Genomic DNA, 12,092 nt, shown 5'->3' with positions numbered 1-12,092 from the left:
TTCAAAACTCTAACCTAGGCTACCTGCTTAGCCTAAGAATATCTTATTATTTTTAAATAAAGTAGCTCAGTTAGCAAACTACATCCTTCTAAAGGACGAAGTTCAAAACTCCAACCTAGGCTACCTACTTAGCCCTAGAATATCTTTATTCTTTTTAATTAATGTAGCTCGGTCAACCGACTACATCCTTCTAAAGGTCAGAGTTCAAAAATCCAACCTAGGCTACCTGCTTAGCCCCAGAATATCTTTATTCTTCTTAAATAATGTAGCTCGGTTAGTCGACTACATCCTTCTAAAGGTCAGAGTTCAAAACTCCGACCTAGGCTACCTACTTAGCCAAAGAATATCTTTATTCTTTTTAAATAATGTAGCTTGATCAGCCGACAACATCCTCCTTAAGGTCAAAGTTCAAAACTCTGACTTAGGCTACCCGTTTAGCCTAAGAATATCTTTATTCTTTCTAGCTAATGTAGCTTGGTGACGCAACTACATCATTCTAAAAGCCAAAGTTCAAAACCCCGATGTAAGACTACTTGCTAAGCCAAAGATACTATATACTCTTAAAACATATAGCTTGGATAGCCCACGACATTCATAAACAAATCATTGAATGGGATCTCTAATTACACGATACATCAACAACACGCAAAATGTGTAACTTGGCAAATCTACTACATACACAAACTTTATTTACCAGTAAATCCATTTCAACATCAGACAGTGCCACCAACGGGCACCCACTGACGATCCATGATGATACCTTAGACACATTAAGACTTATACAAACAAACTAAAAGAAGAACAACTGTTCAAAAAGAATAGCAATTAACTCCAGAGATCGGTTAGGCACGAAAGCAATACAAAAGAGTTGTTTCTTGCCAAAAATCAACCAAAGAGCATAACCGACCTACATCTAACAACACCATCAAGATTTAAAGTCAAGTTGATCACGAAGCATATTGTTCTCCCGAAGGCATGCCTCATAGTCCGCTTCAACAAAAGCCTTTTATTCCTCTAAAACGACGATCCTAGCCACAATGTTCTGATACTGAATGGACATCTCAACATACATTTCCCCAGCCTTCAACAACATCTCCTCACTATCAAGCTTTATACCATTGGCAACCCATAGATTTACTTTGTTGGCTAGAAACTAATCACGTAGTGCCAACAACCCATCAAAAAACTTAAGATATCGCCTAAGTACGGTAGATATAATATTCCCAGCACGGGCCACAAGACGAAATGCCTCGTCTAACTCCTCTTCTAACCGAAAGAAAGAAGGGTAACCACCTACATACATCCGAAAAATAATGTTGATACTACAAAGTAATCATAAAAACAACAGGAACAAAGATGTACGTGTATACAACGGTAAAAACTATCAAGAGAAGGAAAATGTCTACATATTGAATGGCTTTGGAGCAACGTACTCTGAAGGCAAAGAAGACATATAGCGAAGACCTTGGGAAACCTCACAAAAAAATGTTCACATAGGAGAGGTGTCAAAAAGCACTTACATTTTTTACTAGCATAAGGAGCATCTGTAGGCACACCTTCCATAGAACGAGAGGAACCAACGCCTGAAGGAGAAATAGAAGGACAAGAAGTTTCGAAAAGCTTATCCACAGAAAAAGCATCCAAACCAAACCCCGAAAGTCTACCAGGAGAGTTAGGGATTACAATCAGTGGGTCCACATATGGGTCCGAAATAACATCATCTAACATTATAGCTTCAGGAGGAAATTTACTAGCCAAATATGACGTCAATAGAAAAGGGAATTTACTCCCATCTACAACATTAAATGAACAAAAGAATGTACAAATTAAAAAACAACAACATTTATATCAGGAGATTCCATAAAACAAAGGGAAAATAAACCACACCAAAACTAGTAAGAGACATAGATAGTTAGACAAACCTGCATGACGTACAAATAAACTGGCAGTTGACGTTGAGCTTTCCAAAAAGGACTCGTGTGACACAAGGCAAGTACAACTTCTGGAAACTATGATCTCTTTACACAAAAATGAGAAAACAAGAGTACATAAGAGGATAAATCATCGAATAAGAACATCCGATCATCACTAAGAGGAACATAACGAGGAGCAAAAGGAAGGCATAAGCTATGAACACCTACCCACAAGAGCCTACTTTTCCGATTACCAGGGAGACAAGCTAAGTCAAGAGAAAGAGGGAAGTTATGACTACAAAATGAGTACCAGCCACCATACCTCTTCAGACGATAAAAATAGCAAAACAAGGCGACATCGAGTGGTATTTTATGGGCTACATAGAAGACCTCGAAAGTAAGCACTTTCAACACAGTATTAGGGAATAGTTGCACAAGATGAAGTTTATAAATATAAAGCACCTCCAAAAAGAATGAAGGCGAAGGCAACCTTAAACCATAAATAATATGCCTAAGGTATAACCCAACCATACCACATGGGGCATCAAGAAAAGATAATGACATGGATGGTAGTTGAAAACCTCACATGGGGGACAAATGATATTCTTGCGTATATCGATCAAGCGTTAGTTTATCCACTTGTGAAACAATTATGGAGATGCCACTACATGTGGCAGCCATGATATAAGAGTCAAAAAGGAATAAAGATATAGAAGCTTCCAAAAAACCAGGTTTATCCATTAAATAACAGGAAAAAATGGTTAAAGCATTTATTAAGGGCAATCCAACCAACGCAGAAGAAAAGATTTCTGATGGTGCAAGAAGTTAATGTGCCACATGTGAACGACATTCTAGTACCTAAGGCGGATCATCAATTTTGAACGTAAAAATATTTTTCTCAATATTATTTTACCATTCATAATGGGGGGCTTAATGGTGTACCCGAGATGGTAATTCAAGAGAACCCAAAACTGACCTTGTACTTCCAAGGTAGGGCATGAAGAAATTATCAGTTTGTCACGAACGAATCTGATGTGACAACTCAAAATTTCTATCTTATAACAAACCATGCATTCAATCAAAGTCAAACTTACTTCTGCTAACTTTTAGCACTTTTGGAGTCAGTTTAGGTGTTTTAATCTTAAATACATGAGAGGTAATTATAGGAAGTATACTCTAGAGTTTATTGTGCAACACTTAAGTCTCAAAACTCCAAGAGTTTGGAGTTTACGTCCATATAATGGAGTTTACAGCCGTAAACTCTAAGGTATAAATATGACACTTAGTCATTTTATGTAATTTTTACAATTTTCAAGCCTAGAACGCATTCTCTCTCAAGTATCATCCGAGTTTTTCACTAGATCTTCAACTTGGTAAGTGTTTCTTTCCTTATTTAGTTGATATACTTCAATATCTAGTGTTTGTACATGATTTCATCCATAAAATCTTCATTTGATAGATCTTCAAGTGTTCTTCATTTCACCAAGAACACCAAGAACACACACTAGTGTTCTTGAGCCTTAAACACCCTTACAAGCTTCTATATAGTAATAACTCTTGTCTTAGATTGTTTTATACTTGAATCAACTAGCTTACACCTAGAAAACATCAAGAAAACAAGATCAAAAGGGTGTTCACAGCCAAGGAACCTCCTTAGGCTGTAAACCCTAATTAGTGGTGCAATGGTTCCACCATTCCTTCCTAAGGCTTAGACTTGATCATATAACACTTCATTATGACTTGTATGACCTTATAACACAACTTGGTACTTAATACCATGATTTTACAGCCGTAAACTCATGGGGAAATTACCCTTTGGCCGTGAACTCATGAGGTGATTACCATGGGCCATAAACTCCAATGTAAAGCCCTACAACCGTTAAATGCAACCCGTTTGTACTTATAACACTTGAATCACAGTGTTTTCCATGTTCTAGGTTGTCTATCATTGTTTAATTAGTGGTATAATCACTAATTAGATACATATATTTGTCATTATATGCTAAATAGGATCTGTGTGTGCTCAAGTCTTCATTTGACTCTTAGCATCCCAACCCGATCTTACACTCACTTTAAGTGAGTTCATACCCCTTAAATTATCTTTTAAATCATTTTAAATGCTTTTATGGGGGGAATACAAATAGAAAACATGTTAGTTATATAATCAATCACATGTGATTTATAACTATGTTTCAAACAAAGGCTTTTATACACTTCAACTATGTTTCAAATAAATGATTTCTTATACTTTAAAATTGACATCAACTCATTATTATTTATTGTTAAACTCTTTAAAATGTATTACAAAACATCTTTTAAAAGTATTAGTTTCATCATTCACTTAACCCTTTGTACTAGTTGAGCAATGGGTTTACATTCATACTGAGTAACAATTCAAGACGTACAATTAAATTATTATAGGTATAATTTATGATTCATAGAACATTGTTGCACAACTCAAGTATACTAAAGTACATAGTATTTTCAATAACAACTTAAGAATACTAGTAAAGAGCATACTATCAATCATTCATTTCAGAATGATTGGGTTTTCATAACTAAAATACATGTAACGTTTATATATATATATATATATATATATATATATATATATATATATATATATATATATATATATATATATATAAGACATTTGATTCAGGTTGTTTATTTCATTTTAAACAATATAGTTAAGTCCTGATATTATAACCAGAATCTCTAGCAGGGGATCGAAACAATGTGTGTGTAGATCTATATTGGGATTGACAATCCCACACTCAAGCTGCTAGCTACAGTCAGGCATACACGTCTACGAGTGACAATTGTTATCAACAGTTTTCAATGCATTCATAGCATTGGGTCAGGCAATGTAGTCAATATTGTTATAATAACTCATATAAAAGATATTACCAATACATTAGTGTATCATTAGCCATGCATAAGTACAATGCCAGAACATTGAATTACAGACTGAACGAGTTTATACAAACGAAACTACTTTTCATGCACTACAGAAAATATATGATTTTCTGGGAAACATTTATCTATTCAAAGAAACAGGAAGCCTTCTCTTAACATAAATACTTATGAACTCACCATCTTAAATGCTGATCTACGCTTTCAAAATAACTTGTATTCTCAGGTCATCAGTAGACAGGTACCGATGGCAGGTTTTGAGAAGACGGAGTACAGTCAAGACTCGTCATTTATTTTGATCATTCATTTTTGGTGTATAATACATTACAAAGAACGCACAAGTATTAAAAATTTACTATCAATGCAATGGATGATGTTGTTGCTTTTTTACTACTTTGCATTGTTATGATACTTTACATGATGTCCTCCACCCCCGAACGTTTCCGCCGTTCCGGTTTTGGCGTGTGATAGATTGGTATCAGAGCAGTGTTTATAGTTAATTGAGTATATCAACCCATAAAAGATATACAAACTATAAACACAACGGGATTAAAATACTCTGACCAAGAGTTTATACTTTTAAATAGTAAAATATTTAACTAAGTATACATACCTGCATTCATACTAAAATCAGTGTCACTAGGACTAAACAAAAGTATTACGATTGTTGAACAACATAATTAGGCTTAGAGACATATAGTCAAATCTGGGAGGATATAGCTTGATCAACTATATTTTCCGAGGAATGACTAGCATGTGCCTAAGAATGGTTGTGGTGTTGCAACAAGTCTAAAAATTTACCAACACTACTACAATGATAACATTAGAACAAAACATAAACTTAAAATACTAAAAGAGTTGTTTGCATTACTATAATTTCTTATTTGAGAACTAAACAGGTCCTTATTGGTATGTCAATAGGTTTTGAGTGGATACACTACGGTTATATGTTACTAGGGTGCCATAGACTCAGAATCTGTGATCTTTACTTTACTTCCTGTTCCTTGTTTTGTTGTGGACTTAGAGTTAGGGTCACTTATTCGAGGGTCTATCATGTTTTGGTAACATATGATTGGTATGCACTACGTAAATGTTGGAGTAACTAATAAAGATCATCTTATAATTATTGTAAGCCCCCAAATCTGCGTGTGTATCAATCAGATCCAATTGATGGTGCGGAATCCCAATCAATTGGATGATGTCAGATTAACATAAAAGAGAATGAGAAGAAGAAGAAGATGAATCTATGATGTATTCAATGAAATGAGTGAAGCTCCATACACATAGTTCACGCACACTCTTCTCTCTTGTTTCTCTCACACCTTAGAATGCACATACTTAAGCTCCTTGGATATTCTCTTCACATGCACTCCTCACCCTATATATATATATATATATATATATATATATATATATATATATATATATATATATATATATATATATATATATATATATATATATATATATATGGACCTAAGGCCAAGCCCAAAATACAAATAATCTAATACTATTTTCTGCCCAAATAATAAATACAATAAATGCTTAGAAAAACAAAGTATAAACCATATTTTTGACCCAAAAATCTCCCCCTTGGTTTATAGCTTTCTTTTCTAATTGACCCAACAAGCTCCCCCTAAAAAGTAGTTGGCACTTCTTGTCAATCTTCATTGGGAGCTTGGCTTCAACTATTATCTTCAAGTTCTTCACAACATCAAGATGAGCTTGATGAATCTTCAATGAATGACTTCATCTGGAGCAGTTGGGCTTTTCTTCAAGATTTGACATTGAACACACATTGGGTGAGGAAGCTTCATGTACTGATTCTTGAAAGATAACGCTTTCAGATTGAGAATCTTCAGAGAGAACTAACAGAGAGAAATAATCTTATGGATCAGTTCACCAGGTACAAAGATAGCAGCAGACCGATTGAGGAGGTTTCAATGCAATCTATCACATAATCTTCTATTATAGCTTCACCATGCTTCTGGGGTTGAAAGATTGAATGGCGAAAGAATAATCTTCATTTCTTGCTCCTTCGAATGAGAATTCTTCGATGAACACGGATAAAGCCTTGGTTCAAAAAATCTTCAATACAGACTCCATGAGTTTCATCTTCACCTGAATTCATTATTTCAAGACAAAACAAAACTAAAAGAAAACTTAGCACACAATATTTTTGGATTTTTTATATTTTCTGGAAAAATAAAAACAGAAATTTTTTTTTTTTGGATTTTTGCTTTCTCTGAACAAGAAATAAAACGGAATATAACACTATTTTTGGATTTTTAATTTTCTGATTTTTGTTTGATTTTGGAATTTTTTTTAATACTCCCCCTTATTTTTGCATAGAGGAAAACTATGAACAAATTTAACAAAAAAAAAATTTGGGATCAAAGTTGTTAGACAGTCTTAATCCGTTTGTCAGTACCTTCCCCTTCATGAATAGATCTGGTCAATTGCCGGTATTGTGGTCCACTTAAGCACGAAAAATTGTGACAAATTTTGGACGTGCTATAAGTGACAAGACAAGTTGATCCTATGTTCCAAGATAAAACTTCCTAAGGACCATTCATCTGACGACAAGCAGGGATATTGTTGTCCACCTAAGTTGAGCAACGAGATCTACAGACAATCTAGCATTTTTCAATTTTAGATGTGCTAGAACATGTTTCCCGCTTCCTAACATACCCCAATAATCAAGAACTTCCGAGATACTCCTTACTTTAGGTGAGTAGACTATCATTCATAGAGAGGATAGATTTAGAATGCATATGTCGTATACGTAGGTTGGATCTCTTCCAATCATGCAGAGGGTGAATCATATGGCTAACTATAATTTGTGAGGGATTGAGAAGCAGAAGGTTACATATGTTGTGTACCAGGTTAGATTATTAATCATGCAAAGGAGATATCATATGGCTAACAGTTAGAAAGAATAGCATAGATAGAAGATGCATAGAGACAGATTTGCATATGTTGTATTCCAGGTCGGATCTTTCGATCACAGAGAGGAGGCAACATATGACTAATAGTAGAAAAGAAAGAAAATAATTTTATACAGACCTACTTTATCGTAATTTCCTAGTCACCCCATCAATACCAGAATTAAGGACAGAATCCGTACATTGAGGAAAAGTTAATCCACAGTTCTAGATACGAGTTTCTTTAATGTGACTGGTAGATTCTCATGTATATCTCCCTGCTCAACCTATCCAAGTGTTGTATTTTCAGGCTAAATGGAACTATCTAGGTCAAAATATTGTCAAATCTCTAGATTCCTTAAGTTCATCTGCACCTAGTCAAGACCATTAAATTTTTCGTGCCTACCAGCGCATCGAACACATAGCCTAGACAATTCAGCTTTAGTACTTTACACAGACTCATATTGCCTGTTATCACAAATTTTATATCACATCCCAATATAACCTACTAATGAAAAACTATAAGAAAATAAAAGATTAACTTCAAAATGAATCAGTGTAAAATAAACTTAGAAGTATCGAGAAGAAAACTCAAACCATAATTCACCGATTGAATTTGCATCCAGAAGGTCTGAGAACAACATGCATAATCTCAGAATAGATCCGAATATTCTTCATGTCATTAAGCACTAACCCCATTTGTGATCCCTTCCTTTCTTCCTTTCCCACAAAGGACACATACTCTCATACAAAGTTCTGAATGTTGTACAGTTGAGAGATACCTCCTATCAAGTTCCTGGAACAACCACTATCAACAAACCGAATTCTGATGATATGCCTTTATAGCTGTTCTGACACCGAGCGGGATCAGTTTATCTTTGGAACACAGTTCATTTTGAAACTGGGTTGACCTTTGTCATCTTTGCAAGGTACTCTCTCCCATGACATATTATGTTTATCACAAATAGAAGATGTAGAAATATTAGAACCGTTAGAAGATTTGGGAGATTGAACCTTTGGTACCCATCTGTAGTTGGGTTTGACCCATTTCTTGTTCGAGCGGATGGGTGCCTCGGCACTTGATTTTGAACTTGAAGTCGTCCTTTGAGATGACTTTGATTTTGGCTTCACGGGAGAATCTCTTGGATTAGGCTTCTTGCCCGACATTTCCTTCTTGACCTTGGGATTTTGATTCTTGGCCTTGGGAGTTGAATTCTCACTCGTCTGCGCATTCCAGTCGCCATTGTCTGAACATGACCTTGAGGGGTTTCTTTTGGAAGGTCTCCCTCTTGGCACATTCTGTCATCCTTGTGCGCAGTAGGGAACGTATGCGGGATTTGGACAGTTTTGGGCAATGTGACCAGGTGTTCCACAGTGAAAACATGTCTTTTTCTTTACTGGGAAGTTGTTTCTTCCTGCCCCTGGTGGCGTGTCCATGCCTTGTCTCAGGTTGTTCCCACATGCACACTTGCAACAAGCCATTGGTTTCGCTTGTTTTGGTGGCCTGTGTTTCTCAACAACATGTTGATCAGAAGCAACTAAGTTCAAAGCAACAGATTTAGAGTTCAAGGAGTCATTGGATTGTTCAATTGTTTTCTCCTTGTTCTCATCTTCTGCTACCTTACCTGCACATGTAACAGAATCATTAGAAACGTTCACCTCAACCTTTTTTTGGCACAACCACAGCAGGTTTCCCATATTGAAGATGTGCCTCCCTGTCAATTTCTTCTTGTGTCATAGGGATGGACATATAGTTATGATTAAAAGGGGGAGGAACATTATCATACCCTAGACCCTTGTTTTGATTATCTTTGAATTTTAATTGGTTTTCAAATAAGGACTTGAATGTCTTACTCGATGCAGTATAATTTTTGAAACTAACATCTGTTTTTCCACACTTAATTTTCTAAGTGTCAAGTTCTTCATTTACAACAAGTTTTTTCTTAATGTGATCAGAATTTTCACACTTGTTGCTGTAATCTTCTTGTAATTTCCTGAACTCCTTAGTCTTGGCCTCTAATTTAGCTTTCAGAGGTTTCTGACCTTTCCTAAGAGTATAGCCTTCGTATTTGAGGTCCACATTTTCTCTTTTTAATAAATCGATTTGATCTCGAAGAAATTTAATAGTAGTTTCACAAGATGGAGTACATGAAAGTTCATTTATGGGAATTGATGCGGAACTCATTTGTTCTTTTTATAATAATTTCCTTCTTTTTAATCGCCCTTTAACTTAAAAACCGAGAAAGTCAACCTTTAAATTCAAATTTAAAAAGTCAAACTTAAAAGGTCAAACTTGAAAAGTCAAACCAAAAGGCTAAATTTGAAAATTTAAAAGGTAAACGAAAAAGTCAAAGTTTAAAGTCAAAGGACAAACTTGAAGGTCAAAGTCAAAATTTTAAAGTCAAAAGTCAAAAAATAAAAGTCAAAAATTAAAAACTAAAATTTTTTGGTTAAAAATGAAATTTAAAAATAAAGGAAATTGGTTTTTGGGTTAAGTTTGTCAAATTTTCAAAAGTTGAAACCGATAAGGACAGCTTATATTTTAAATTTCGAAGGGATGACACAAAGGATCTGCTAGTCGAGTTAGTAAGGCGCTCTGACTTGATCAACTAGAGGTCTCGGGTTCGATTCCCGGCACCCACAAATCCGTTTCCAATATTTTTAGATGTGAAGGTTGCCGCTTGCAAAAATAGTTGCGATGCGAGGACGAAGCCGTGAAGCCGAGAGCGATGCTGCTGAGCCGTGAACTAGAAGCGAGACCGAAAACGTGCCTGAACCGAACACATGCGAGCCTCGGACTGAAAACTTGGACCGAAAACGTCGGACCGAACACGTGACCTCGGACCCAAAACTCCGGCCGAGAACTCCAACCGAAAACGTGACCGAGAACCTTGGAAATCGCTGGTTACGACGAAAAACAACGTTTTTGCTCATTTTTGCTCGAAAACTCGTTTTTATGAAAAACGCGAAGAACAAACCCCCCTTTTGACGATCTTGAGCTGCTAACATTCTTTCCCTAATTATTTTCAACTTTTCAGCAGTTTGATGAACCATCTCCGGTCCCATAAATCCGAACACGTGACCTCGGACCCAAAACTCCGGCCGAGAACTCCAACCGAAAACGTGACCGAGAACCTTGGAAATCGCTGGTTACGACGAAACACAACGTTTTTGCTCATTTTTGCTCGAAAACTCGTTTTTATGAAAAACGCGAAGAACAAACCCCCCCTTTTGACGATCTTGAGCTGCTAACATTCTTTCCCTAATTATTTTCAACTTTTTAGCAGTTTGATGAGCCATCTCCGGTCCCATAAACTGCTTTTCCCCAGCCTCAAGCCAACAAGACGGCGTACGACACTTTTGTCCATACAAAGCTTGATAAGGTGCCATCTTAATGCTGGAGTGAAAACTATTGTTATTGGAAAATTCTACCAATGGTAATTGTTCATCCCAATTACCTAGGAATTTCAAGGTACATGCTCTCAGCATAACTTCAAGTGTTTGTATCGTTCTTTCACTCTGACCATCAGTCTGCGGATGGTAAGCTGTACTTAAACAAAATTTGGTACCCATTTCCTCTTGTAGACATTTCCAAAACCTTGAGGTGAAACGACTATCACAATCCGACACAATTGTTAGCGGAACACCGTGAAGTCTCACAATTTCCTTCACATAAGAATTCGCAAGCTTTTCCATAGACCATTTCTCCCTGGCTCCTATGAAATGCGCATTCTTAGTGAATCGATCGACGACCACCCAAATCATGTCGTGACCATTCTTCGTTCTGGGTAGTTTAGTGACAAAATCCATAGCAATGTCTTCCCACTTACCCATAGGCATAGGTAAAGGTTCCAAACTCCCATACGGTTTCTGATGTTGTGTTTTGACTCTCACACAAGTCACACACTCGGCCACATACTTTGCAATATCAAGCTTCATCGTCGGCCACCAGTAGTAGGGTTTCAGGTCCCTATACATTTTAGTGCTACCGGGATGAATTGAGTACGTGGTCTTGTGAGCTTCTTCCATCAGAAGATCTCTGACTCCTCCTACCTTAGGTATCCAAATCCGATCTTGGAACACCTTCAATCCATGACCGTTTGTACCAAACACCAACGTTTTGCCCAAACGTTCCTCCTTTCGGTCATTCTTTTCAGAAGCTTCGTTTTGAGCTTTCTTTATACTTTCCAAAATAGTCGAGACAACTTCAATTCTAAACGCTCTTGGCCTTTTCCTTTCAAGATTGACTTTCCGACTGAGAGTATCAGCAACAACATTAGCTTAACCGGGATGGTAAAGTATCTCACAGTCGTAGTCCTTGAGTAATTCCAGCCAGCTT

The 12,092-nt window shown here is 36.4% G+C and overlaps 1 pseudogene; it reads right to left on the bottom strand.

Moving 5' to 3' along the window:
- Positions 1–1,006: 1,006 nt before the first annotated feature.
- Positions 1,007–12,092, bottom strand: part of LOC145030048 (ATP-dependent DNA helicase Q-like 4A) — a 37,376-nt pseudogene continuing 26,290 nt past the window's right edge.

Source organism: Lactuca saligna, chromosome 2, assembly GCF_052625555.1.
Source record: "Lactuca saligna cultivar CGN05327 chromosome 2, ASM5262555v1, whole genome shotgun sequence".
NCBI classification, from domain to species: domain Eukaryota; kingdom Viridiplantae; phylum Streptophyta; class Magnoliopsida; order Asterales; family Asteraceae; genus Lactuca; species Lactuca saligna.
This window is presented reverse-complemented; position numbering and strand designations above follow the sequence as displayed.